The sequence below is a fragment of the Lissotriton helveticus genome, chromosome 5_1, assembly GCF_964261635.1.
Source record: "Lissotriton helveticus chromosome 5_1, aLisHel1.1, whole genome shotgun sequence".
Taxonomy (NCBI): domain Eukaryota; kingdom Metazoa; phylum Chordata; class Amphibia; order Caudata; family Salamandridae; genus Lissotriton; species Lissotriton helveticus.
In genome coordinates this window covers 1,289,216,807-1,289,244,364 of record NC_136065.1, presented here as the reverse complement: position 1 = coordinate 1,289,244,364, position 27,558 = coordinate 1,289,216,807, and the positions used below count along the sequence as shown (strand labels likewise).

Here is a 27,558-nt window from a genome sequence, read left to right as displayed (position 1 = left end):
GGGCTTGCTTGACTCCAGTGGCAAAGTGAGCAAGGGACTCGCGTCTGAGCATACCCTGCCAACTTAGGGCGAACAAAGAAAAACCAAAGGTGGTGATGGACAGAGCGGTGACAATACAAACACTCACCACCAGTCAACTGATCTGGGTTTAATCCATCACTGTTCTTTAGCTCACTCCGCCACCCCAGTTCAGACATGGCCATATGCAAATCAGTCTGACCCTGTGCCTCATGGGAACAGTCCAGCCCGAACTGCCAAACCATGTCTTCCCTGGACCGGAATCAAGCTTCCCAGGACCGGTTTCTGGCATTACAGCCGTCTTCAGCCGGGCTTGCTTGACTCCAGTGGCAAAGTGAGCAAGGGACTCACGTCTGAGCATACCCTGCCAACTTAGGGCGAACAAAGAAAAACCAAAGATGGTGATGGACGGAGCGTTGACAATACAAACACTCACCCCCAGTCAACTGATCTGGGTTTAATCCATCACCGTTCTTTAGCTCACTCCGCCACCCCAGTTCAGACATGGCCATATGCAAATCAGTCTGACCCTGTGCCTCATGGGAACAGTCCAGCCCGAATTGCCAAGCCATGTCTTCCCTGGACCGGAATCAAGCTTCGCAGGACCGGTTTCTGGCATTACAGCCGTCTTCAGCCGGGCTTGCTTGACTCCAGTGGCAAAGTGAGCAAGGGACTCACGTCTGAGCATACCCTGCCAACTTAGGGCGAACAAAGAAAAACCAAAGGTGGTGATGGACGGAGGGTTGACAATACAAACGCTCACCCCCAGTCAACTGATCTGGGTTTAATCCATCACCGTTCTTTAGCTCACTCCGCCACCCCAGTTCAGACATGGCCATATGCAAATCAGTCTGACCCTGTGCCTCATGGGAACAGTCCAGCCCGAACTGCCAAGCCATGTCTTCCCTGGACCGCAATCAAGCTTCCCAGGACCGGTTTCTGGCATTACAGCCGTCTTCAGCCGGGCTTGCTTGACTCCAGTGGCAGAGTGAGCAAGGGACTCACTTCTGAACATACCCTGCCAACTTAGGGCGAACACAGAAAAACCAAAGGTGGTGATGGACGGAGCTTTGACAATACAAACACTTACCCCCAGTCAACTGATCTGGGTTTAATCCATCACCGTTCTTTAGCTCACTCCGCCACCCCAGTTCAGACATGGCCATATGCAAATCAGTCTGACCCTGTGCCTCATGGGAACAGTCCAGCCCGATCTGCCAAGCCATGTCTTCCCTGGACCGGAATCAAGCATCCTAGGACCGGTTTCTGGCTATCAGCCGTCTTCAGCCAGGATAGCTTGACTCCAGTGGTGTGGAGAGCATGGGACTCATGTCTGAGCATACCCATCCCACTCGGGGTGACAATTGCAAAAGCAACAGTTGATGGACAGAATGTAGAACAATGTCATACATTCACCCCAGTACAGAGATCTGGGCCTAAATCCATCGTTTTTTTGCACTCCACACCACCCCAGTTCAGACATGGCCATATGCAAATCAGCCTTGACCCTGTGCCTCATGGGAAGAGTCCAGCTCGAACTGCCAAGTCATGTCTTTCCTGGACCGGAATCAAGCATCCTAGGACCGGTTTCTGGCTATCAGCCGTCTTCAGCCAGGATAGCTTGACTCTAGTGGTGTGGAGAGCATGGGACTCATGTCTGAGCATACCCATCCCACTCGGGGTGACAATTGCAAAAACAACAGTTGATGGACCGAATGCAGAACAATGTCATACATTCACCCCAGTACAGAGATCTGGGCCTAAATCCAACTTTTTTTGCACTCCACACCACCCTAGTTCAGACATGGCCATATGCAGCATTGGAAAACTGAAAGCAATTAGTTACTTCTTATTCCTCTTACTAAATGTATTTTGCATTGATCCTGGCTGCAACACTCTCTTTAAGAGCCTGGAAGGAGCTGGGAGTTAGAAATGGGTGACTCTCTAACTCCAAAACTCCCTAAGTCATAATAGTATACACCATTTTGCCCTCTGGATTTCATATGTAGTTTTCAGCTGTGTACAATGATTAAAATACCTTTTCCTTTTAAGCAATGCAGTGGCAGGACAATGATTTATTTGTCATTATATTCTTAACTGAGTTCTGAGTTTCAACCTCATACCTGACCAAGTCCAGGTCCTGTGCCCGATCCGCCACAGGCCCAGGACCGAAAAATTCAACAGCAGGCAACCCTCTCTGCACACAGCCTTTGGCCTTGCACAGTATACGTTGGACATAGGAACTGGCCCTGAGCCAACCATCTATGAGCAGCCAACACCTATTATGCACAGCAAAAAGCAGGATACAACTGGGTTTTGCACTAGAGCATGACTTTGGGCCAGGCTATGTGCCTAACTATCTATGGCTATAGAGCCAGACCATGTAGTTGCGTGTATTAATTTTTTATTTAGCTCTGGAACCAAGTTCATGAGCTTAGGGTGAGTCCTAGGGGTCGTGAATCTAGCATCAGACTTAGAAACCAGTCCCACGGTTCATGAACCTGACCCCAGGGTCACAAATTGCCGGACCTCTGTAGGACTTCCACTTCATGGAACCCGTGTAGAAATCAGTTTTGTTTTCATATTTTGATTTATAAAGGGTCTTTTTGGTTTCCTCATATGGGATAATATCAATGTAAGATTTGTTTTTTCTCACAATATGGAAATGGTCCCTAAAACTTGTAAGAGAGGCCGTAATAATAATGTACTCACACTTGCTTTTAGAACGGACTGTTGCTCTTCGGATCAGAGGAGAGAGGAGAGCCTTGGAGGGTTTCAATCCCGGTTTTCTGCCGTGTCCTGAGGCCCCCACTCTACGGGCACTGTTAGACATTTGAAGGACTTCTTGTTGCTAGGGGCAATCACCGGGGGACTGCGAGGCCCAGCAGGCTTCACTTCCCACAGCTGATGCCTCTTCCCCCGGTGGACACACCCCCGCCAGGTGCCTACATTACCTTTCGCGCCACCTGCTCCGCGGGTGCCGCTCACACATGCTTTTAGAACAGACTGTTGCTCTTCGGATCGGAGGAAAGAGTAGAGCCTTGGAGGGTTTCAATCCTGGTTTTCTGCCGTGTCCTGAGGCCCCCGCTCTACGGGCACTGTTAGGCATTTGAAGGACTTCTTGTTGCTAGGGGCAATCACCGGGGGACTGCGAGGCCCAGCAGGCTTCACTTCTCACAGCTGGTGCCTCTTCCCCCGGTGGACCCACCCCTTCCAGGTGCCTACATTACCTTTCGCGCCACCTGCTCCGCGGGTGCCGCTCACACATGCTTTTAGAACAGACTGTTGCTCTTCGGATCGGAGGAGAGAGGAGAGCCTTGGAGGGTTTCAATCCAAGTTTTCTGCCGTGTCCTGAAGCCCCCGCTCTACGGGCACTGTTAGAAATTTGAAGGACTTCTTGTTGCTAGGGGCAATCACCAAGGGACTGCGAGGCCCAGCAGGCTTCACTTCCCACAGCTGGTGCCTCTTCCCCCGGTGGACACCCCCCCGCCAGGACGGGTAAATTTGAACTCATTGTCCCGCGACGCGGGACGCGCGCGGGTGTGCGCCGGGCGAAGCCCGGGCCAAGGGCGGGCCCGTTCTAGACCGTGTAAGACCGGACCGGGCCCCCCCTCTAACTCCTCCTGTTTGCGAACTGTATGTATGCTCCAGTCTTTCTAAATTGTTTGCTTTTAAATACTTTTTACGTTTATATATATTCATTTTCTAAAGAAAAGGTTCTTCTTTTATGATCTTTTATCGTGTTAACGTTTATTAACATGACTACACGAGGAAGTAGGAGCAAAACAGCTGCAGGAGGGGCTCAGTTAATAGGTCCACTAGATAATTTTATCATTAGGGCCAACTCATTTATAGATCAAAGCATTTCACTCATGGAACGCAGAGTGTCTCAAGATTTGGCTTTAGCGAAAAGATCTTCCCTGGGCCAGTTGGCGACCGCTAGAACACCTGAGCAGGTCAGGGGCCCTGGCCTGATAGAGGTTTGTGCTGATATACACACTTTACCAAATGTGGTGGATCTATCCGCTTCACAACTTCTATCTGACACGCAGTTAAGTCTGGAGTTGGAAAAGACTCCAGATTTAGCCCTGATTACTACCCCAGAGGATACGAGGCAGTTGAGGGGAAGGAGGGAGGGCGCCGTGCAGAAAAAAGGGACAAACGAAAAAAAACAAAGGGCATCCGTAAGACATCTAAAAACCTGGGGGATAAGCCAGATCAAACCACAGTGAGAGGGAGGAAAAATGGGCATACCGAGCATTCAAACATTGTGCCAAATGAGATCTTGGGACATGGAAGATTAGAGACACTTTTTATTCCGGCGGGGGGAAGTAACGGAAACGAAACTGATAGTCAACTCCTGATAAAAATGGGAGAGGTACTTAAACGTTATCTTTCCCCGTTAGAAACTAGATTATTACATATTGAAAAACAGCTTGCTGAACTGACAACCCTTGCAAAAAATCCACTAGTTGGTGGGGCACTAATGAAGGGGGGAAACAAACTAACTAATAGCAACTCAGCAAGCCCACAAGTAAAAAAATAGTGGCTGCAGAGGTAAATGCTAAATCGAAAAGCCCTAATATAACTAAAAAGAACACCATAGAAAAGCCCAAAGAACCAACTGTGCAAATTAGCCAAGAGGATAACATTCCCAAGGTCCCTGTTCAAATTCGAATAGAGACTTGAACAGGGAAGTTTCCGATGGCAGATCTGCTGTTAACTTGCCCCCTGAGGCTAGCCCTTTTATGGTGGTGATGACAGGTATCCCTGAGCTGGTTAACACTAGAGAGGAACCCACTTGGTCATTAATGAACAAGGTTCATTATTGGCTTAATGCGAACTGACCATTACCACCCTGTTGCTCGAGTAAAATCCTAATGGTACGCAGGGTTCCCTGGGTGGGACATGGAAGAAAAACAATTCAGGGTGATTGTATCCTGATTAGATTTGAGGATCCTCATATGGTGGATCATATTTGTTCTTGGGGGACCCTAGACAAAAATGGAGGTATAGAAACCAAACGTCTCTCTTTTTTTTACCCGCCCAGAAATCGTTTTGGCACAGTCTACGCAGGGAACTGGAATGGACCGAGCCACCAAGATAAGGGATGTGATTGGGAGGAGTGGGGAGTTAATCTCAATAGAAAACCTACCAGGGAAGCAGCTTATGAAGGGAATAGGAATGGAATGGGCCATCGAGTCAGGGGAGGAGACTGGGAGGAGCGGGGATGCAATTTTAACAGATACCCTATCAGGGAGGCAGCTTATGGGGATAGCTGGAGAGGAATCCCGACTACAAACAGGTATAGTCGTTTGGAGATGGTCGATTGACCATCACCAACAAAGGGCTCCTCGACTGGCCACTGTGATCAAATTGTCCCCACCTCCCCAGCGGGCAGCCCCGCAGTCATTGACCCGCAACTCCTAAAAGTTATCTATTGGAATATTGCGGGCCTTCGCCCCAAGGTTGAAGATGGAGGTGCCCTGAATTTTCTGCAGAAGTATAATGTTATCTGTCTGCAGGAGACATGGTCTACAACCGAGCTTCAGCTGATAGGAATTAAGACATACTTCACTCCAGCATTGGCAGGAACCATGGGTAGCCCTAAAGGAGGACTAACCATTTTCATAGCCAATATGATACAAGGCCTGAAAATTAACTGTAGTGCAGCTGGATGTAAACTATCAGCTTCTCCGTCTCTCTTTCAACAACAAAGAGATTATCCTTCTGCTTCATTTTTACAACAACCTATCGGAGGGAAAGGTCTGGAAGGTCCTGCTTAACCTGCGAGATAAACTCTCGCAGTTGACGCAGGATCATGGAGACGGAGTAAGCGTAAGTATAGTATGGGGGGGGATTTTAATCTGCACCCCTGCCCACGAAGTAGTAGTAACATCTGTGGGTTGGTGGATGAATATGATAGCCCCATCGCCCACTTTAATCATTCTAGCTTGGGGTCGTTCTTGAATGAAGTACTTACAACATTAGGTCTCATGATAGCCAACAAAGTGAATCCGGTTCTACATCAGCTTGAACCAACGTTCCTGGGCAGGGGCCACAAAGCAACAGTTGACTACGTTTTACTATCAAATGTTCTGGCTAATAGAGTCAGGAGTTTTGATGTGTTAGTCAACACATTAATTGCTCATTCCGCCCTCAGTCTCGATTTGTACCTAATACATTCCCAGCCCTCCTCACAATTCATATTAAGTGCGCTAACTCAGAACACTCTGCATCTGGATAAGATAAATGGATATTCCCTAAGATGGGAAAAGGTGGATCCCGGGGATATCACAGAAAAGGTGATAAGAGCAGCCTACCCTTTTATTCTTAGATGCCTAGATTTAGCAGCCTCAGAGGGGGAAGTTTTAAGTAATTTTGCGGTAATTCTAGTTAAAATCAAGGAATTACTGATTGTAAAGACCCAAAGAGATGGACCCAGGAAAGCAGGGTGGTTCAATCACAGCTGTACGGTTGCTCATACAAAATTAAAAGTAGCCCTGAACAAAACAAATAGAGATCAACAGACTATAACCGAGCTTAGAAAAGAATATAACAGTGCACGCAAAAAGAGGAATAGTGAATTAAAGCAAGCCTTATGGGATCAACTCCATAAGAGCTCTACAGAGAAAAATATTGAGGCCTTTTGGAGAGTGGTAAAGTCCCCCTTTTTAGCAGATGAAAGCAATCTCCCAAGAATTGAAGTAGCAATCGAAGAATCAGCTTGGGTGGCCCATTTTTCTAAAAAATTTCAGAAGGGCCCAACACAGATAGGAACTGATGTAGTTGCAACTAGTAGCCCCTCTGCAATTTCATATCCCATCACGTTAGAATTTGGCATCTCTGAGGTGTTATTGGCATTAAATGCCAGTAGAAACGGGAAAGCCCTAGGACCTGATGGGGTCCCCGTAGATCTATTTAAATATAATACAGATCTTTGATCCCCAATGTTGACCAGGGTGTTTAAGGCAGTCATGGAGAAGGGGCTGCTGGACTCCTGGACTAAATCCATCATGGTCCCCATATTTAAAAAGGGGGATCGGCAGGAGGTATCCTGCTATCGCCCTATCTCACTGCTGGATTCGCTGGGCAAAGTAGTGGGTAGAGTGGTGCTCGAGCGTCTCCAGCGGTGGGCGGACGATGGCGGGATCCTCTCTGACCTTCAATTTGGGTTCAGGGAGGGCTTCGGTACCACAGAGCAAGCCCTGACCCTATCAATGTTGCTGGGTAAATACTTGCACGCAAAGCAGGGCAGGTTATACCTGGTTTACGTTGATTTGTCTGCCGCTTTTGATTGCGTCTCCCACGCGAAGCTCTGGTCTGTCCTGTTACATATGGGAGTTGATGTTCGTCTTGTAGACTTTTTAAAGGAATTATATTCTAAAGCCTCAGCGAGAGTACGATTTAGCGTAAAAGGTGAATTGTCTGCGTCTTTTGGCTTAGAGCGTGGTGTTCGCCAAGGTTGTGTCCTGGCCCCCTTTCTGTTTTCACTATATACAAATGACTTGGAGGTGGCAATGTTGAGGGGGGGCTCAGGACCTACCGCAAGTAAATAAGCGTCCAATTCCAGCTCTGCTTTACGCGGACGACGCCGTGATACAGGCGCGTACTCCACGCGAATTGCAGAAGGCTTTGGATAGGTATGCAGATTTTATGGGGCATTTAGAACTACACATAAACATAAAAAAGACCTATGTAATGATAGCGGGCACAGGGAAAAATGGGGTTAAAGATATATTTATTGGTAAAGAAAAACTAGAAACTACGGCCCAGTATCCTTATTTAGGTATTTTAATTGACGATAAACTGAACTGGAAAGCCGCAGTTGAGTCAAGAAAACACCTCCTCATGAGAGCCATTGTAGCACTCATAAACTTTTCCCAGAAGCTAGGTAAAAGGCCTCCAGTAGAACTGCTAAAAATTTACAATGCAAAATGTCAGGCAATAGCCCTGTATGGGGCGGGTGTGTGGGAGCATGCTAACATCAGCACCTTGCAAGTGGCAGAGAACATATTCTTAAGATTTTTATTAGCGGCCCCTAAAAGTGTCTCTACGTTTGCATGCCATACAGAGTTGGGGATTCCTTATTTGGTGGATCTGGCAAAAATCCAACTGCTTTTACTAAGGCGACGAATCTGGCTATCCGAAAAAAATCAGTTAACGAAGCAAATCATGACAGACTGTATGTCACTAGATCACTCACTTAAAAATAAATGGCTTCTGTATGTGAGAAATTTTTTGTTTGATCTAGGGCTAGGATCCTATTACATAAGACCTGAGACAATCAGTGAAATCTCGAAGAAAGACTTGAAAATTAGGGCATTGGGCCACTTAGAAGAACTACGGATTACAAGCGAAGCAATGAAGGTTTCTGTTCAACATTCAATAGCGGTCCAGACTACCCTGTTAATCCAACCATACTTAACATATGATTTTAAAGTATTTGAGCGGCACCTTTTAACGAGATTCAGGCTAAATATTTTTCACCGATTAGTCGCTTTCCCAGTGGAAAATACCTGGGATCCTATTTTTTCACCCTGACCCTGTGATGGAATTTCAGAGCAGTCAACTATACATACTGTCCTGTTTTGCAAGTTCTATCATGGCCATCGTAAGATTTAGTTGATACCGTTGTTAAAATCGTGGGGTATAAGTCGTTGTCGCCCAGCCATGTTGAGATTGCAGTTTTTAGAGTCTGAATGTGTTTCTAATCATATTGTAAACTTTTTGAAATGTATTTTTAAACACAGAAGAAATTTGTGATGAGCTCTCTTTATGTAGAAGAAACTGGTCAGAAGTTTTCTTAATTGGGATATTGATGATTTTCTTTTTTTTATGTAGTAAATAGGATGATTACGGATCCCCAATGATTTTATGGACAATGGCGTGCAAAATGAATTGAAAATGTATCTGTATTCTAATGTTACTTTTATGGTTTTCTATCTTGTAAAACCGAATAAAGAAGAATATATATATATATATATATGTGCTCAGGAATTCACATTGATTTTGTGAACATTTCCTGGAGTGAGAATATTAAAAAAACTACAGTAAAACATGCAATGTCCTCATCACTGAATACAATTCCAAACCAAATTGAATCTTCTACAACCAAGACTTTGGTGGGGTCTGCAGTGGCCCCACATGCAAAAAGTAAGAGCAAATGTCAGGTATTTTCTAATGTATCTAAAATTGAGAAGACGTACTAAAAGTGTTTTCTTTAGAACAGTACCTTCTGGATTGAGAGTTGCAACTTTTAACGGATTTATGTAAAAACACACACCATGCAATAATCCCAAACTTGTATCTCGCTCTATGGCAGAGTAGATTACCCACAATCAATATGCACTAGCCCACAAGAAGGAATATTCTTTACAAAACACACTCATTCAGTGACCAAGACACATAAGGTGACAATAATGCCAATGATTTATAAAAAATTCAAGAGCTTTGGTACCCCTGTGAATAGATATCATCAACATAGAAATAGATGTGACCATAAACCCATACACATTCTAATTGCAAGAAAGGGTGTTTGATTTTGCAGGGGAACCTGTATTTAACATTTCACTCATTTACCACTGTTGCTCTTCTGACCACATTTGAAACCATATAAATAGCAGAGTACATCAACTTCTAAAATAAGCAGATGCTAAATAGATAATGTCAGAACCCAGACATCCTTCTTCTGACCACAATATCAATCTTAACACTTAAAACTGTTTAGCGTACACACATTCTAGTAGAGCCACCACATATGCACACAAAGCAATGACTGTCAACCACTGTGACACTGCTAATTGGCAGTATAACAACAGCATGACACACACAACACCTGCTTTCATTTATGGCTTGTTTCCGAACACATTCGAGCTATTTTGACGTTATGACTGTAGCCCCTGCCCCCCCCCCTACCAAATACAATATTTTGACAAAACCTGCTCAGTGTTCTCAAAGCACGAAGGACATTTTGCTGTAAGGTTCTTTAACTATTCCACACGCTTCTTCCTAGTCACAATCATTTACTGCTGTAATAAAGCAGCAGGGATAAGGATCCACCATCCTGACAGTTTTGCAGTACTAAATGTTCCTTGGTGAATTTCACATTACATCTTTGTATGCCCTCCCCTCTACATTTTCACTAACATGCTATATCATACTTAATTCCGCCACTTTATCCTGACATTCAGCTTCACAAATAATGCACCCCGTTTATGAATTTCTGCACAGACAAGCAAAATGCCCCTATCTTCACAAAGTATGGCAATATATTTTTAAAACAGAACGTGATTTAACATTAGACATGTGACGTGCATGTCCTCAACAGTAACACATTCCATTAACATTTTCTTCACTGTCCATCACTTTCCCACAAACAAGCCCAGATGTAGCTGATTTGTACTAGTACCTTGCACTATTTTCACTCAATCCTCAATCGAAAGTACATAGTCTGCTTGATGATGAACTTTCCATTTATTGACATACTTGGCACACTTTACTTAAGTGTTCCCCCTTTTGCAATATCCACTGCTTCTCCCAAAGAGGGATTCTGGGAATTCCACAGAATTTTTTTATGTATCCTGTGATCAGATGGTATTTAAACAAAATATTGAGTTTTAACTATCAAGAGACAGAAAGATCAGGAAAAAGAATTGTTATACAAAAATATTGCGATGCAGAAATATTACTGTCAAGAGTACTGTTTTTTCATGTAAATAATGTTTTTATTCAGAATATCGTTCTTGGTAATATTGTTTTCAATAACAGAGTTGTAAAGAATATTGTTTTTCAATTATTTTAATTATTTATTAATTGTGTATGTTATTAATAATGTTATAATTGCTATTAACTATTCTAAATTTAGTTTGTAATTTTAAGAGTGAGAATTTTTTATTCTATTGTTAATAGTAATTTGTAGTGCTGAAGTGGGTTGCTGAGCTTTTAGGGGGATAGGGCGGGAGGTTTATTAAGTAATCATTATCAATTTATTAATAATTTTTAAGTAAGTAAGTGATTAATATTAATTATGTACATTGTGTAATACTGGTTCAATTTACTTATATTTTAGGTGGTCCAGGTTACTATGTTTGCAGGGGTATAGGGTGGGAAGTAAATTGGGTAATAATTAACAATTAATTTGGCATGTATTATTTAATTGAGCATTAATTATGTAAATTGGGAAATAATCATATATTTTAGTTACATTTTAGGTGCAGGCTGCTGTGTTTGTAGTGCTATAGGGTGGGCAGTTAAGTAACAATTACCAATTAATTCTCAGTGTATTATTAATTATTGGAGTGATTATTAATTATGTCCGTTATGTAATACTAATTTATTTTAGTTATATTTTGGTTGCAGTTTGCTAGGTTTGGGTGGGAAATTAAGTGACATTTAAAAAATAATAATTACTAATATAATTACATATTCAATCGATTTATAATTATGTAAATTGTGTAATAATTATATATTTTAGTTATATTTTAGGTGTGGGCTGCTGGTAGGGTTGTTGGGTGAGAAGTTAATTAAGTAAATATTAATTAACATTTAGTTCTTTTTTTTACTATCAATTTTGTAAATTGTGTTATACTTATTTTAGTTATAGTTATATTTAAAGTGTGCGTTGTCTGGCTTATAGGGGATAGGGTGGCAAGTTAATTAGGTAATATTCGAATAACCAATATTTTAAAACTGAAAATTAACACCTTGTTTATAAATTGCGTAAGTTGGTTAATTCTTATATATATATATATATATATATATATATATATATATATATATATATATATATATATATATATATATATATATATATATATATATATATATCAAAAAAGGGCTCCTCACTGCTCCAAAGAACCGAAGGGACACAATATATATATATATGTGATCAAGGGTCTGGTTGGCCCTAAACGCGTCGTTGCAGGCTGTGATTTACTGAATAAAAGAAAAACTCGCCTGAAAAGCTGTGTGGTTCGAGTCTCCTTCTTCGCCAGCGGATGTTGGAAGTGTTCGGAGTTTCATTGTGATATATATATATATATAACAAATGTTAAGTAATATTGTTTATATTAACTGTTTTATATTTTTTCTAAATACATACTGTTATTCAAATATGTCATGTGTTTGAAGTGAAGTAGTTTACCTACTGTTGCTTATACTCGAGTGTCAAAAATAAATGTAACCCCTGCCAAGTCGAATGGTTTCCCTACTGTTTTACAGACTGAGTGGAAATAGTAATCTTTTTTTCATAACAAAATGTTTGTAACGTTTTGGACAGCACCAATTAAAGGATAATCACATCTGCACAGCGCCTTTCACATTTCAATGAAATGCTTGACAAATCACATCCCCAAACTGTAATAGGCTCCTCACCTCCCCCATATCTTCTTGTGTTTTTGCGGACGGCCTCATGCAGTATAAATTGGTTTTGCCAATTGAGTGCACCAGTCCACTCCTACTCTCAATTCCGCCAGTGACGGGGCATTTGGGGAGTTCAATCTTCAGGCAATTTTCCACTTAGCGACCAGTGTGGCAATATCCAAAGGTGTACGGTCAGCCCAGGGGCAGCCAATCTCATCGACCATGTCCAATAGGGCCACCCTAGGGGTTAGTTCATCGTCCCTTTCCAAGACCTCCTAGAGTTTACATCGTATTGCAGCCAGTATGGTGATAGGGTCGGGTAGGCCCTAACCATTTGGTAAAAATCAGCTGGAACTCTAGAGCAGTGAAAGCAAGCAGGTTTGGGAATCCTGACAACATGTTATAGGCGTTTTGGGGAAAAGTATGTCATTTGTAGGTAATTTAGCTGAATCAACTGGAGGCGTGTGGAAATGGGCACCATGCGTGGGGCTAACCTGGCCTTCTCTCAGTCCGCCTCATTGAGTTCACCAATCCAGCCCTCACAACTGTGTGTAAGTGTATCAAAGCCATGTGGGGTGTTTGCAATGAGCGATCAGTAGATGTTGCATAGGGCGCCCTTACCAATGCGCTCCATTAGCAGTTTGGCTTTGAAGTAGCTAAATTCAGGAATGTTAGTATCAGGTGGAATATTGGCTATGAGGACGTGATGTAGTTGTACATATTTGTGGAATTGTGTCCAATTGAGCTTATAGCAGTCTTGTAGGTCTCGGAAAGACAAAATCTGTTTCCTTGCCCAAACATCTCCAAGGACTGTAATGCCTATCATATCCCAGCTCTGTGGTTGAGCCATTGCCCCCTCCACAGGGGGGAAATTCCAGTCAATCTGTGACTCCAGCCCAGAAATCTCACTGCAGATCACCATCAAAGAAAGACCATGCAAGTGATATCAGCTAGGGTATGGGGGTATTGGAGCGCCATATAATAAATCCAGGATGTGGTCAAGCCTCAAGAAAGAGAGTTCACTCAAAAAGTGGGATTGTGCCACCTGGTGCCAAGCCAGTCATAAATGACAATCAACTGGGAAGCTTTGTAGTAGTCCAATTCCATATGGTGATTGCCTATTATTGGGGAACATGATTTGCGAACGACCGCCTGACCAAAGAAAGGATCGGAGGGTGTAACTGAGTTTGTGTAACCATTACAGGGAAATAGGGAGTGGAAAGTATTGGAATATATAAAGAAACCAGGGTAGAATTATCATTTTAAAGAGGGCGATATGTTCCATCACATGCACGGGGACCTGTGTTAACTTCTGGATGTCAATTTTTATCTTGAACACCAACGGGGTCAGGTTACAGTGTCTTGTGTTCGGAGAGCTGAGAGATGTGAAACCCAAGGTACTTGAAGGAGGGGCTCCTAACCGGGATGTCACACTGCCATGTGTGGGCACTCACATCGCCTCCAACTGGGATTAATATAGATATGGATGCATCCACTTGGAGGCCTGAAGGCTCACCGAATAATGGAAGGAGTTCAAGACACCAGGCCAGACAAGAACAGTAGAATGTCTTCTGCGAAGAGAGCAGTCCTTTCTTCTGGCCCGCCATGCCATGACCACCTGCTGATCTGGACATCACAGTGAATGATTTGTGCTTGGGGTCTCTATCACAAGGGTGAAACATAAGGTAGACATGGGGCAGCTCTGGCGCATGCCCTCATTAATAGGGAAGCAGTCCGAGAGTGAGCCATTGAGCCGGACTTGTGCGAAGGGCTGGTGACAGAGGTTTAGATGCCAGCAACACTTTGTGCATTCCCTCTACACAGAACACTCAGCGGCATCTGCATTCATCTGTAAACTGATGGGTCTTCCGGGGCAGAGGGAATGGGAGGGGCTGACACTTACACTTCAATAGGTGGTGTCCTGCCCTCACCCAAAGCACTGATCATCCCCCCAGGGTTAGCCTGGCGGACAGGACTGGACTGAATGGGACCTGTGCACTTCAAAGGTCAGCCTTTGATGGCACTTCCACTTCAAAGGCAGTCTATGGTATAATTACTGGGTCTCTGACCCCATCTAATCAGACACTGCGTTGGACTTGTAACCAGACACTACTAGCTCTACATGGGCACACACCCAGAAGGACTGCGGTGCTGAAAGGAGGGACTGCCATTCTGCTAACTGCTTTGCTGTGTTGGCCTGCTGCTTGCTGATTGATGTGTTGCAGGAAGAACTGCCACTCTATGACCTGCTTTTTTGTGGTGTACTGTTGCCATCTGCCTTTTTGCTGTGCTGAACTTACAAGTCTTGTCCAAGGCCTTGTTGGCTTGCCCCCTGTTCCTGAAGTCTCAGGGCCCTCAAAGACTTCACTTTATGACTGCTGCCATGGGACTCTGAGACTCCTGAGTCCTGCAGCTTAACATCAACAAGGACCAAGGGCTCGACATGAGGAAAGGCTCAGGCGCCCTGCTTTACATAATCTTGAAAGCCTCACTACAAGACCAGAAGAGCCCCTGAGTAGCAGGTGAGCTCAGGGCTCTGGGCTTCGCTGCACCAGCTAGCCGCACTTTCCTTTCCCAGTTGTAGACTAGGGAATAGCTATTCCCTGACCGCTGTGCATGACTGCTCTGTGCGCCACCGAACTGTGACACCCAAAAGAAACCCAATCCGACTCCACACCCCAAATCTTCACACCACGCCATGGGCTCTGACAGAGAGAGTCTGTCGCAATACTTCTCAACAGCCATGCCTGCCTAACGAAAGGCTTGTCATCGCATTATCTGACCCCATGAGGGAGACTTCTACAACTCGACCCCGCTCCTAAGAGAAGGTACTGTGCATCCCCCAGGGACTAGCCAGGTCCTTCCAGGACCATCCACAACCTCACGGGCAGCCAGAACTGAGTGGTCACAGCATTCCCTAGTGACAGGCTCCCACCTCTCACAGAGGTGATTTGTTTTGCTCAGTACTGTGTGATCACGCACTCATGTTAATCTATCCACTGCTGACATCTGTGCCACTGTGACTCAGTCCAGCATAACCCCGATTAATAGACTGGACGTCAGTGTTCTCCCAACAGTAGGATTGCCTGCATACCTCCAGTAAGCACAACTTGAGAAATATTGATTGAATTCTTATGGCTTTTGGTCTTGTTTTATTAAAGGAAAAGTATACCCTGCATTTTTGTTGTTTTGGCCTTCATTTGTTGATGATGTAAGAAGCTATTTTTATATCCCTGTGTGGAGTCCGTTTGTAGTGTACTCATTGCGTCACTCTGTGTGTGTGTGTGTGTGTGTGTGTGTGTGTGTGTGTGTGTGTGTGAGTTTCGCACAAATATTTTCACATTGCCTCTTTGTGGTATCTTTATTTCTATATGCTAATCAAATGGAGGGGGGAGAAGGAAAGTACTGATCCCTCAGTTTCCTTGGGTAATTACAATTAATCAAGAGGGAGGGATCACTTGTCCTGCGTGAACCAGGGTATGCAGGAGATCGAACAACGGTGTCTCCAAAATTAAACCCTCATGCACGTGTAGGGTAGCGTGGTAAGCGGTATATCTTGATTCTCCGCTCTTCTGACACGTGTGTGCATAATCATCGGGTTTTTCGGTATGCAGCCTCCACCAGGAGGATCTTACCCTCGGTAAAAACAGTAGTGACCCAGTGATGTGGAGGGAGTGTAGGACAATAAAAATCCCCCGGAGACCCAGTAAACGGACTTTTATTAAATCTGGGTTCGGGTGGATCCCATTAGGGGAATGCTCCAATAATGTGCGCTCTGTTGAAAAAGTTAAGTTTTCAGGACGCACTAGCATTCAAAATAATTTAAAATGGCCAACATGTTTCAGCCCTCTATGCCGTGAATCGGACTTTAGGGCTTTCTTCAGGACCCGTGGTGAAAGCATCACTATCACCTTTCACCACGGGTCCTGAAGAAAGCCCTAATACCGAAAAACCCGATGATTATGCACACACGTGTCAGAAGAGCGGAGAATCAAGATATACCGCTTACCACGCTACCCTACACGTGCATGAGGGTTTAATTTTGGAGACACCGTTGTTCGATCTCCTGCATACCCTGGTTCACGCAGGACAAGTGATCCCTCCCTCTTGATTAATTGTTATCTTTATTTCTATGCCATGCATTTTCGCCTTGGTTGTATGCCTACTGCTGCTCAACGAGTGTGAGGTAGTAGAATGCTGATGTATGCCTGGTTGAGTGAATGTGAGTTAGAGTTAGTGGGCTGAGCAGCAAGGATGCTGTTCCCGGTGTGGCTGTTCCTGCTTCCTTCTTACCACCTTCTACCTTTAACCTATGACACTTTTCCTAAAGAATAAACAATCCTTTGTCACCTGTACAACTGGCTACCTTGCATCTTTATTTACCACACTCTTTTGATAAACCTGCCTGGTCTGCCCCAAACTACCAGAAGGTGAGAACAAGTTGTCGCAGTTGTGTATCTAACTTACCATGACTAGAGAGGTGGGTTCCGCCTGGCATGGGTGTATACCTTAGCCAACCAGATACACCCTTTCTAATACTCATGGATCAATTAAAATTAAATTGTGTGTCTTGTAAAACGCACTGCTACCCGCACCGCAGGCCTCATAGCGCTATAGACCGCTGGGGAACCCTTCCTGGCTTTCCTTGTGAGATAGTCCCTCCTGGGAGTCTCCAAGGTGAAACCAGGCATCCCCGGCGTTTGTGAGGAGCCGTTGTGGAGATGAGGCAAGCTTAATGCCCAGAGTTGCAGAGTGTCATCCCTGGTTAGAGTAGGCACCGAGGTGAGAATTATCGAGTCCGCTGACCCTGGTCCAAGACCCTCCCGCGTCGGGAATCAAACCCTGGTCCCAGGCCGTTCTCTGCTCTCGGGTCTGCCGCCTCTAACCAGTGAGCCACACCACTCCACAACCCCCTTGTCTTCACCTTACATGGGTGTGCGAAGAGTGGTCCAAACTTTGCCTGCCTGGACATGAAGCAGAGCAAAGCTATGACTACAGCTGCCACAAGAGAAAAGTGAACATTTCTAAATAGGAGGATTTAATTATTTATTATGAAGCACTCCCACTCCTCCCAGACAAAGCATCTCAGCTATTTCAGAGCTCAACTGTAACTGGTGCAACTCTATGCTCTACAATCGAGATGTATCTGTGTCAAAATATAAAATACACTTACTTCGTAAGAAAACTCCAAAAGGAAAACTCTCCTCACACCGTCTCCATCTGTTAAATCCCTATAAATCTTCTTTGTGTGTTTTGAGATGAAGTCTTTATTTCCTAGAGAGTTTTTACCCTTTGGCTCATGCACAAAATTTATCTTTTTGAACTTCCCTGTCACTTTCTTTTGTACACTACTTCTGATATGATTTCCTTAAGTCCATGTTTGCCCATCGTCAGTTTTACCCAGATTACAAACCTCTTGTGATGAGGCTCAGAAATATCAGGGAAGCTGAAAAAACAACCCGCTGGCTACAGCAGCAATTCGATGACCAGACCAATGACCAGCAAAGCTGCTATGGACTTCAGAAGCACCACCAAGCATGCCATCCACAACTCTTTATAGGGTGGCTCTAGCTAGATGATGGGCATTTGTTAGTGATTGCAACTAATGACACTGGTGGAAACGGCAGCAGTTCTACTCCCTCCACTACTGCAATAAGCAGCAGATAGAAATACCACTAGAACAAATTGGATGAATGGCAGCAGCCTACGCGAGGCCTCACCGCCCCCCAACATCATCCCCTCTCCACTACTGACATCTTCACACGTCACATAATTTATTACAATAGGCTTTAGTTGCACCCAGATGCTTAAGGCAGCCTCGCACCATGGCATGATGGCCCTCCGTGTGGCCTCACTCTGTAAGGTTTGAGAAGGTCTGTTCACAGAGGTAGACAGATTCCTGGAAAGAGACACTCAGCAAAGGAACCACCAAATATCACAACCACAAACAGGGGCATCTGGTGATCACTCCATGTCACCAGAGGCACAACTAGAGCCAAGTTTCGGGGGAGGGGCGGGGGGGTAATTGTTCCAGCAATAGGCTGAGTGGAGATGAAGGGGTGAAAAAACAATAAAGCCTCACAACAAAGCATCGTTAACACGTAAAGGGTCTTTTAACCCCTTGGCTGCGGGGGTTAATCCTCCACTGTGCTGGGGGCGGGGGGCGCGCACATCGCCCTGGTGCTGATGATGAGCTCAGCTCGTCATCAGGCACGGTGCTCGTGTGCTGATGACGAACTCAGCTCGTCACGGCCACACCCGTTTTCTTAGAACGCTCAGCACAGCGGGGAAATTCTCCCCGCGTGTGAACGTTCTAACGGCCATGACGAGCTCAGCTCGTTATCAGCACACGAGCACCGTGGCTGATGACGAGCTCAGCTCGTCATCAGCATGGGAGGGGTTAAAGACCTGTGAAGTACTCAAGTGAGGCTGCAATATGCTCAAAAACTGTGTGTGTGCCTGGGAAGCTGTCTCACCCGGGCTGACACATATGACGGACGTGGCTGAAGCCCTTTGAGTAGGGTGACCCGATCTTGAGAACCAAAAACTGGGACGTTTTTGAAAAATAGAAGAAGGACTACAATTTTTGATCCACAGAATGGCGCAGAATGACAGTTTTCATCATCATAGGATCACAGAAAATGCATTAAGAAAATAAAGAAAATTAAATTTTTACAACCAACACCTTATCTATGAATTAAATTGCTTACTTATAACAGCTGCTAGCTAGCACAGCTTTAGAACGCCCTAAAAAGTGCCTCTCACTGTTTTCAGTCGACCCCTCTCTAAAAACTGGAACATGACCCAAAATTTCCAAAATGTGCCGGAACAGCTGGTGAAACACTGGGACTGTCCTGGCAAATCCGGGACATCTGGTCACCCTAACTTTGAGCCCAATGGGCATTGCGTGCCTGCATGTCACTGATGTACACGGAGGTAGACATACAAAGAGAGAGAACACCCTGAAAAAGATGATAATGATGAAGGTGAGGATATGGGACAGACCAGTGCTTTAAATGGGCCGGTACTCATCGGTACTGAGTACCGGCACTTCCAAATTGTTTGCAGTTACTACCGGCACTTCTCTGTAGCCAGGGAGAGTACCGGTACCCTGATCCATGGCACGGCAAGCTCAGGTTAGGTTTCTCCTCCAGGGCAAGAGGCCGCTCTGCTTCGTAGGAGCTTGTAATTAACTCGGCTGAAGTAGCCTTTTGCACAGTTGCTGGTGAAGATTACAGCAGCGCCCATTTGAATGTCCCCAAACTGCAAGGGTTTGAGAGGGCTTGTGTCACGCTGTGATTAACAGGACAGGGCCTCTAGACAGACCCTACACTGTCAATCAAGTGCGCAGAGACCATTCGGGTGAAAGTGTCATCATGACTTTCGTTTTGTGTAATGAGTTAATCTGTTTTTTTTTTTTAGATAAACGGATTTCTCATGTGTTTTAATATGTGCTGCAGCTGGTACAGAAGTCATTATGTGTGATCATATTTTGCCCTTAGCCCTGTCCCCAACCCCGCCCACTTGCCACACCTCTATTTTAATGAGTAACTACACTTATGTTTCCCCATTTAAAGCACTGGGACAGACTGATCCTAGAAGAAACATCCTGAAACTTAAATAAGATAGCTCAGACAGTTAAGCGCTTGCTGCTGCAAGTGGTGTAATATTCACATCACAGATTTGTCCCTGGCTTGTTCGAATCAACCTTTTTAGGTCGAGCAACCTATCTCAATGCGCATGCGCATTGAGCGGGAGCTCGATATATAGGGGCTTATCGAGAGTTTACCTAACTGGCGATTCCACTGGCGATTTGATGCTGTGCCCGTGGCTTTTAGGTCAATGCGCAAGCGCATTGACCTAAAATGCGCGTGCACATCATCAAATCGCCAGTCAATCACCAGCAGCACTCCTCCCACACCTTTGAAGTGAAGCTTAGCTTCACTTCAAAGGCCCCTGCTGCTTCACACCCTCATGCCGCTCTCCCCACTCCGCCCCCTCCCCTGCCCGCCGTGTAGCATTTCTCCTCCCCCCTCCCCACAGCAATGCCCTCCGCCGGCCGTACTTTCACTTTGACGGCCGCAGGCCGTCTCTCGTGTTTCTCCTTGTTTGTATTTATTTCTATTTCTCTCACTCGGTCTTTCATCTGTCCATCATTACTTTGTTTTTCTTTCTCCAGCTTCGTTGCTATTAATATTTTTGTTAATTTTTCCTGTGCTTGCCTGTCCCTTTCTATCTCGCTCAGTCTTTCACAGTACCCTTCTTTCGCTTGCCCCTTTCCTTCCTCTGCCCCTTGGGTTTTTCTGTTGTCTGTTCCATCTTCTCGCCCTCCTCTAACCCTTCATTCGGGGGAGGTGCGGATCGTGTTTCTTTTCTGTACCTTGAGCACGTCTTGTTTACTTTTAGGTGGAGGCTGTCTCCGCCCAGGTTGGTGCTTCAACAAGAGTATGTTTCTCACCAGCACCTGACTCACTGTTCAGCTATGTGCAGCAGCAGCTGTCAGTAGAATGCCTGATTTACCCATGGCCCCACCCCACTGATAATCACACCTCACAGCTGCAGCTGCGTGACATGAGGAAGGGCACTGAAGGTGGAAATTGTGTTCTTAGGTTTACAAGTCAAACTCCCAGTAGCGCATAAAGATCAAACTCTGAGAACTGCAGGAAGTTCAAACTCTGAGAACTTCAGGGTGCTCAGGCACCCGAAACTGATAAAACTTCTAATATTGGAATTGCCATTATTTTGTAATCTGGGCAATTGGAAACGCTTAATAGCCTTACGTGGTCGTAGTTTTTATTTGTAAATGTGAATTTGCTGCATTAGCCGCATAATCCACTATCTGCTGCATACTTTGGACATTTCAACGAAAATATAGATGCAACTGAAGATTATTAACCTTGCTTCAGTCTGATGCAGCCATACCCTTTGTAAAACTGGGTATTTTTGTCTGTTGACTCCTTGAATTAGGTTTTAAAAAACAATCATTGACAAAGCCAATAGGTCTTACCTTTTGCACTTTGTAAAGCCTTTTTCTAATGGAACACTAGGAATACCCTAACCTTTTCTTACTGCCCTTCTGTACTGCCTCCTTCCGTTCTGTTTCTTTCAACAACCATATGATTCTCTCCTCGCCTGTCTCTTCCCCCAACATTCTGTTTTTCCAATAACCTTCTCTCCCCATACCCTTCTATCTCCTCTCCTACCCTTCTGTCTCCTCAATGCCCATTGGTCACTTTCCTTGCCTGTCTGTTTCTTCCCAGCCTTTCTGTCTTTAATCCGGCTCCTGTTTCTCCCCTGCCCTTCTTTCACCCCACTTGCCCTTCTGCTTTTCCCCTTCCCTTCTGTTTCTCCCCCTGCCTTCCTGTCTTTCCCGTGTTTCTTTCTGTACCCTTGACCTTCTGTTTCTCCCCTGCCTTCCTGTCTTTCCGGTGCTTCTGTCTCTACCTCTGCCACTCTGTTTCTCCCCGGCATTTGTATCTTTACACTTACTTCTCTTTCACCCGTGCACCTTTGTCTGTTCCCCTCCTATTCTATTTCTTTCCCTGCCTTTGTCTTTACCCGTGCACTGTCTCCACGCCTGCCCTTCTGTTGCCCCGACCTTCTCCTGTTGTCATACCAGTCTATCGCTCCCTTGAACTCCTGTCCAGGGCATAAGTCCTAAACAAGCATTAGCATAGCCAATAGGTCTCGCTTTTGGGACCTTATACGTATTTAGTTATGCAACACAATTTACTTATTGCAACAACATTAACTGTTACATGGCTAAAGACTTATAATGTCCCAAAGGCGAGACCTATTGGCTATGCCAATGCTTGTTTCCTTCTGAGACTTACAGACTTAGGAGCAAGGGGGGTTATTTGACTGAATAGCATCCCTATACTCCCCGGTAGTCATTAGGCAGCAATTCTTCTATCTTGTCTCGCTTCACTGGTAAATAGAACGGATGATGAGTTATTGCTATCGAACAATCCCAACAAGGGCGGGAAATTATTGCCAATGAATATAAGCAACCAATCTGGTGCAAGCTTGGCAATCAATTCAGTGCTAAGCGAAGCTACAGCGGTATAACCAACAGGGCAAACTCTCCACCTAGAAGATACAATATGCAGTGAAAGAATTGGAGGACAGTCGGTGCTTCAAGCCTTGACAAGGTGTGGCAGCCCGTGACGTACAAACTGTAGACAGAAAGAAGATTGTTCTCTTGGTGACCTTTTCAAAGTGTTTTTGGAAGCTCGGCACGCTATGAACTTAGACCTATATCTAAGTAAGGAGGAAAAGAATATTATTTTCAAGATGATTTTTGGGAGGCTCATTAGAAAACACCGAAGTCTGAAGACACCGATGCTGACAGCTGTACAGAACAGTGCGTGTGGAATGTTATCCTTCTGACGGGTATTTCTTTGAGTTCTGAAAATCTTGGGTACTATGATCAAGTGCCTCTGAGTCCGTAGAGGGGTTATGTAGCTAGTGCATCCGTTGGGTATCATGGCGCCTGCAATGTTCCTCTTTTACACACAAAAAAAGAGCAATGAGAAAGCAAGTGGCACCAGAACAATACGAGTTATCCTGCAGCTGAGCCTTCCGTTACAGCCACACGCAGTTTGGCATGAGTATGCCCTCCGGCGGCTTCAAGGCTGTATTCATTTCATCACAGCGCCTATTCGCCATGCCTGACATGCTTGTTGGCACCCACGTATAGGGCACAAGGTTTGCCAAGTAACTCTCCTCCTCCTCGATAAAAAAAGAATGCGAGCATTAGATTGAAAAGTTGGCACCACCTCTTTCAGAATCACCGCAGCTCATTGTTTATCCTGTTCAAAACAACATTTGAAGGGCACCAACAGCTGTACAACGCAAACACCCATGGCGTGGACTCTGGAACACTCGTGAATGCGAATACACTGTGACAATATGCTGCAAACAGTGGTTAGAAAAAAGTCCCCGTCACCACCAGAGCTTACGTTACTGCAATAAAGGCAACACTAAACCTCTAATGCGAAGAAGAGGTTTGCAGAATCAAGGAACCCGGCAAATATTTTTACAAAATCGATCACACCATACGACCTTCAGCAGTGGTCCTGTCACTGACAGTATCTCGAACACAACAGCCTAGCTTCTGCTGAAGGATGAACAGACACGAAATTCAAACTTTGTCACATCTGCACACAATCGCACCAATTTAGAAGCCAATCGTGAGCACATTTATTGCTGCACCCAGGGGGCACAACCAAACATCCAATGGGGCGTGAGCACTCTGGGCAGACTCTCTGCCCAATCTTTACATATTGCTGTAAATCAAATCCTAAACAGCCTCATTTGGAAGTCACAGAACTTTATTCCCTTCCGCATGTGACATGATGATCAATGTGAAAAAAAGATGTCCCTCCACTGAATTCTTAGACCACACCTAGTGAAGATAAGTCAAGAAGGTGTAAAGATGTAAAGTCACTCAAAATATGCTTTTTGTTGTAACTCTCTTTGGTTTACAATAAGTGATTTCAAGCATCTAATTTAGAAGGTCATCGAAGTTTAACAGCCAGTTCGGAACACAATCTCAGAGCCTCTATAAAGTCCATAGACTGCCAGGCCCGGACTGGCTGTTCTTTCCACCAGGCATTACCCAGTGGGTTGCAGCCGGTTTCTAAAGCAGGGGTCCCTTGCTGGTGCTTTTGCTACTTTCTCCTGCTTCAACAGGCACTGCAAAGGGGGCTTCAGGAGAGGGACGAAGGAGCAAAAAGAGAGAAATTAGAGAGTAATGAGAGAGTGATGAGGAAGGAAGAGGGGCTGGTTTCAACACTTTGCCAAGGCTACTTTTGGTTCCCTGTACGGCAGACCCGGAGTAGATTCAGACCAGTCGAGAACAGACTTCCACAATGTTGAGCATCAATATTGCATGGTGGGTACCAGTCACTACCAGAGCATGTGAATTTATCATGAACCCATTTACTTTCCTAACATGACAATGTATTTTGCAATACACGAAGTCTGTGTGTTTGTTCAGCTAGGATCATTAGCTAAAGTCAGCTTTGAAATGGTCGTACATAGACAACGACAAATTTCGAGTCAGCCAATTTTAAATATTGCAGGAGTCAGTACATAGAAAATACATGAATTACATGATTTGGACGAGAGTTCACTTGCTTTTATACACATGCCAGCAGGAACATCAAGAATGCCAGTCATTATAAAACATTATAGATTCCAATTGTGCACAGTTCCTAAAGTTCGACAGAAATGCAAAACTACTGAAATGCTCAGCATATCAAATAATCATGCCCGTGACTACCAAAGAAAGAGTGCGCTTAGTATCAGGAAGAACACCAGCATGAAACACCAAATATATTATTCTCTTATTGTAATTTTAATTTGTGGCACCTTGAAAGTGGGCCATGGCAGATGTCACTGAGGCATGGGCTTGACGTTGTCCTCTAAAGCACCTCTGCTCCCAAGCCTGCAATCACAAGCTCATGACTAGACCTTCTTATCCTCATTTCGCTGTGACCCCTTAATCTGCTCGTAAATTGTCAACTGAAGTGGGAAGGCCTGCCTAGAAGGGGCCCAGGGTGATTAGCCATGGCTTCATCCCCCAAGTGACTGGCTTGGGGCAATTAGAAAGGGGTGGTTGTCAATAAGAGAACATAGTGCAATGTCCAATAAATGGAAATGAGAGAATACTTAGCATCTGGCTCTGTGCTCTGCGGATTAGTACAGTCCAGCCAGGATCCGTGCAGGTAAGGGCGGTGGGGCCGAGTGGGGAGGGGTTTCAACAGACGATGAGGGGAAATTCATTATTAATTTAATTTTCCCTCGTCTTTGTCTGTCAAAACCCCCCTCCCACCTGACCCTACTGCCCCACCAAGCAATGCCGCGGCTGGGACAGTCGTCAAGATATTTTCCAAAACCCAGGTGCTTCTAAGAGATTACAGGGACTCATTCCCTAATCTGGCCTATATTCCTGTCATGGTCCACCTGCTTGAGTCCCCTCAGTGGATTTGAAACGTTGATGAACAGTGCTCCATCAGATCACAAGCACACATTGGCGAAGACTGCTAAACGTAACAGGGCTCCATCCCAAACTGCTTTCTGAGTTAGTATTTAGATCTTAAAGCAACACATTGGTAATTGCCATATCTTGAGGTTTTAGGAGTATAAACGTGAACTCATACCAGGCAAAAGCTCTGCATGCCTATGACCTATGGCTGCATAACCCTGTTTATAGCAAGGCTTGCATAGATCGAGTCACCGTGATCAACCATCGGTAGGGTGATGGTGCAAATCAATACATTTCTTTCTAGAGCATTCAGAAATTAGGTGATATTTGTAGTGAGGGAATATGATAGGGCACCTATTAGGATCCTTTAACACTTGTTTTTAAAGTAAGTCCTGATCAAATCAGAGACCCAACAGTCAGGGAGGTTACTGGATTTGTTCCTAGCATAGGAGGCAATGCAAAAGATAGGACTTTTGGAATTCACTTTCTCTAACCATCATTATCTCTGTCCTTTCTTCATTCACAGTCAGCAGGCTCCTCATCCAGGCACACGTCTATCAAAAATACTACACAGAATCCGCTCTTTCAGTGCCAATATTCTACATGAGCACAATATCATTGGTCATGTGTCTGAAAAAACAAAGTATGTCTCCAGAGGAAATCAGCGAGGAGAAGCACGTACATCTTGAAAGGGAAAGAAAGAAAGCAGATCCCTACAGCACTCCTACAGGGCCTGTGTATCAGTTAAAACGTGAACACATATCACTTGCTGCTTCTCCATTACAGAAAACATTGTGCTCAAGGCATAGCTCGTTCTGCAGATCTTACTACCTACTCAAGCTGCTAAAGTAGAAAACGGTAACCTGCCGTATCAAAGGCAGCCAAGAAATGGAGTACTATCAGGACTGCTGACCAAAACATAGGCCTTTGACCTCAGCAAATCATCTCTGATCCGTAATAGTGCAGACTCATGTCAGAGATGGAAAATTGGCTAGTTTATGTGAAGAAGGCTGTACCAATTAAAATCTTTTCAGATGCTTCCATTGGCTGTCATGGTGTAGCTCTTTATTGACTTACTAATTGTCATTTTGAGATGGGACGACAGGTTGTAGTCTTTGAGGGAGAATTGAGACTGTTTCTCAGTGGCCCTGCAAACACTTCTGGTATCCAGTATGTGGGCCCTTTGGTGTTGAAGGATTGATAGTGCTTGTGTCAGAAGTAGAACTAGCTGTTAGGACAGAATTAAAAAAAAATCCACTGTGGAACAACTCATTCTAATCACATTGTTGCGTGTCCAGAAAATGGCATTGTAGAGGATGGTAACATTAAGAGAAATATGACATTCTAAATCCACTTTATAACCAGTGGGAAAGTGAACATGGTGAAATATGTCATTGCAGAAAAATCTGCCAGCAGTATAGGAACGCTATGAAGTTCAAAAAGCTCAATCCTTACGAGTGAGTCAACCGATGATGGTCAACAATTGAAAGGATGTATCCAGTTTACAGGGCTTCAAAGGTGAACGCTGATGCTGTTAATGTTGGCTATAGAGATGAGACAATAGCTCTGAGGCTCGGGAAGAGGCAATAAAGAAATGCAATCCATTGAGAGCAGCTACACCTGAAAAATTTCGTTCTAAACGTACACAAGTTCTCAGTTTCAATGTCTTTATCAGCCAGTAGCGCGGCACAAAAATTGACCTCGTCCGTTTTATATTGTAATTGCTTTTGCGGTCACCTTTGTCCTCATTGAAAGAAATCGGATGCAAAATAACTATTGTGTTGGGATATAGTGGGCCATCTTTCCAAGATAATTGAGAGCGACTTTTATTGGCAATGGCAATGTGTTGAGGGAGGGCTGGCAGCGAGGATGGTTAAGCGAGGAAACGATGGAAGATAAGGGAGAATGGAAAGTAGAGAGGAATGGAATGAAAAATAAGGACAGGACAAAAGATTGAATTGCGAGGACACAGAGACAGAGATAACAATAAAATAAATACGAGCAAAAGAGGATGGGGAGAGAAGTCAAAAGGGGCAAGAAATAAGGGTGTCAGGAAATGAATAGGAGGAAGTGGATGGAAGATAGTTATAGGCAGGGATCAGAAGGGAAGGGGTTGGGGAACAGCTGATGGAGAGAAAAGTAGGATGTAGATAAAAGTTAATAGAGATTTGGGGAAGAAAATGAAT

At 44.6% G+C, this 27,558-nt stretch overlaps 1 protein-coding gene across 1 annotated transcript in view; it reads right to left on the bottom strand.

Moving 5' to 3' along the window:
• Positions 1–27,558, bottom strand: part of PPFIA4 (PPFI scaffold protein A4) — a 1,997,086-nt gene that overhangs the window by 647,878 nt on the left and 1,321,650 nt on the right. The gene's annotated exons all lie outside the window — the stretch shown is intronic.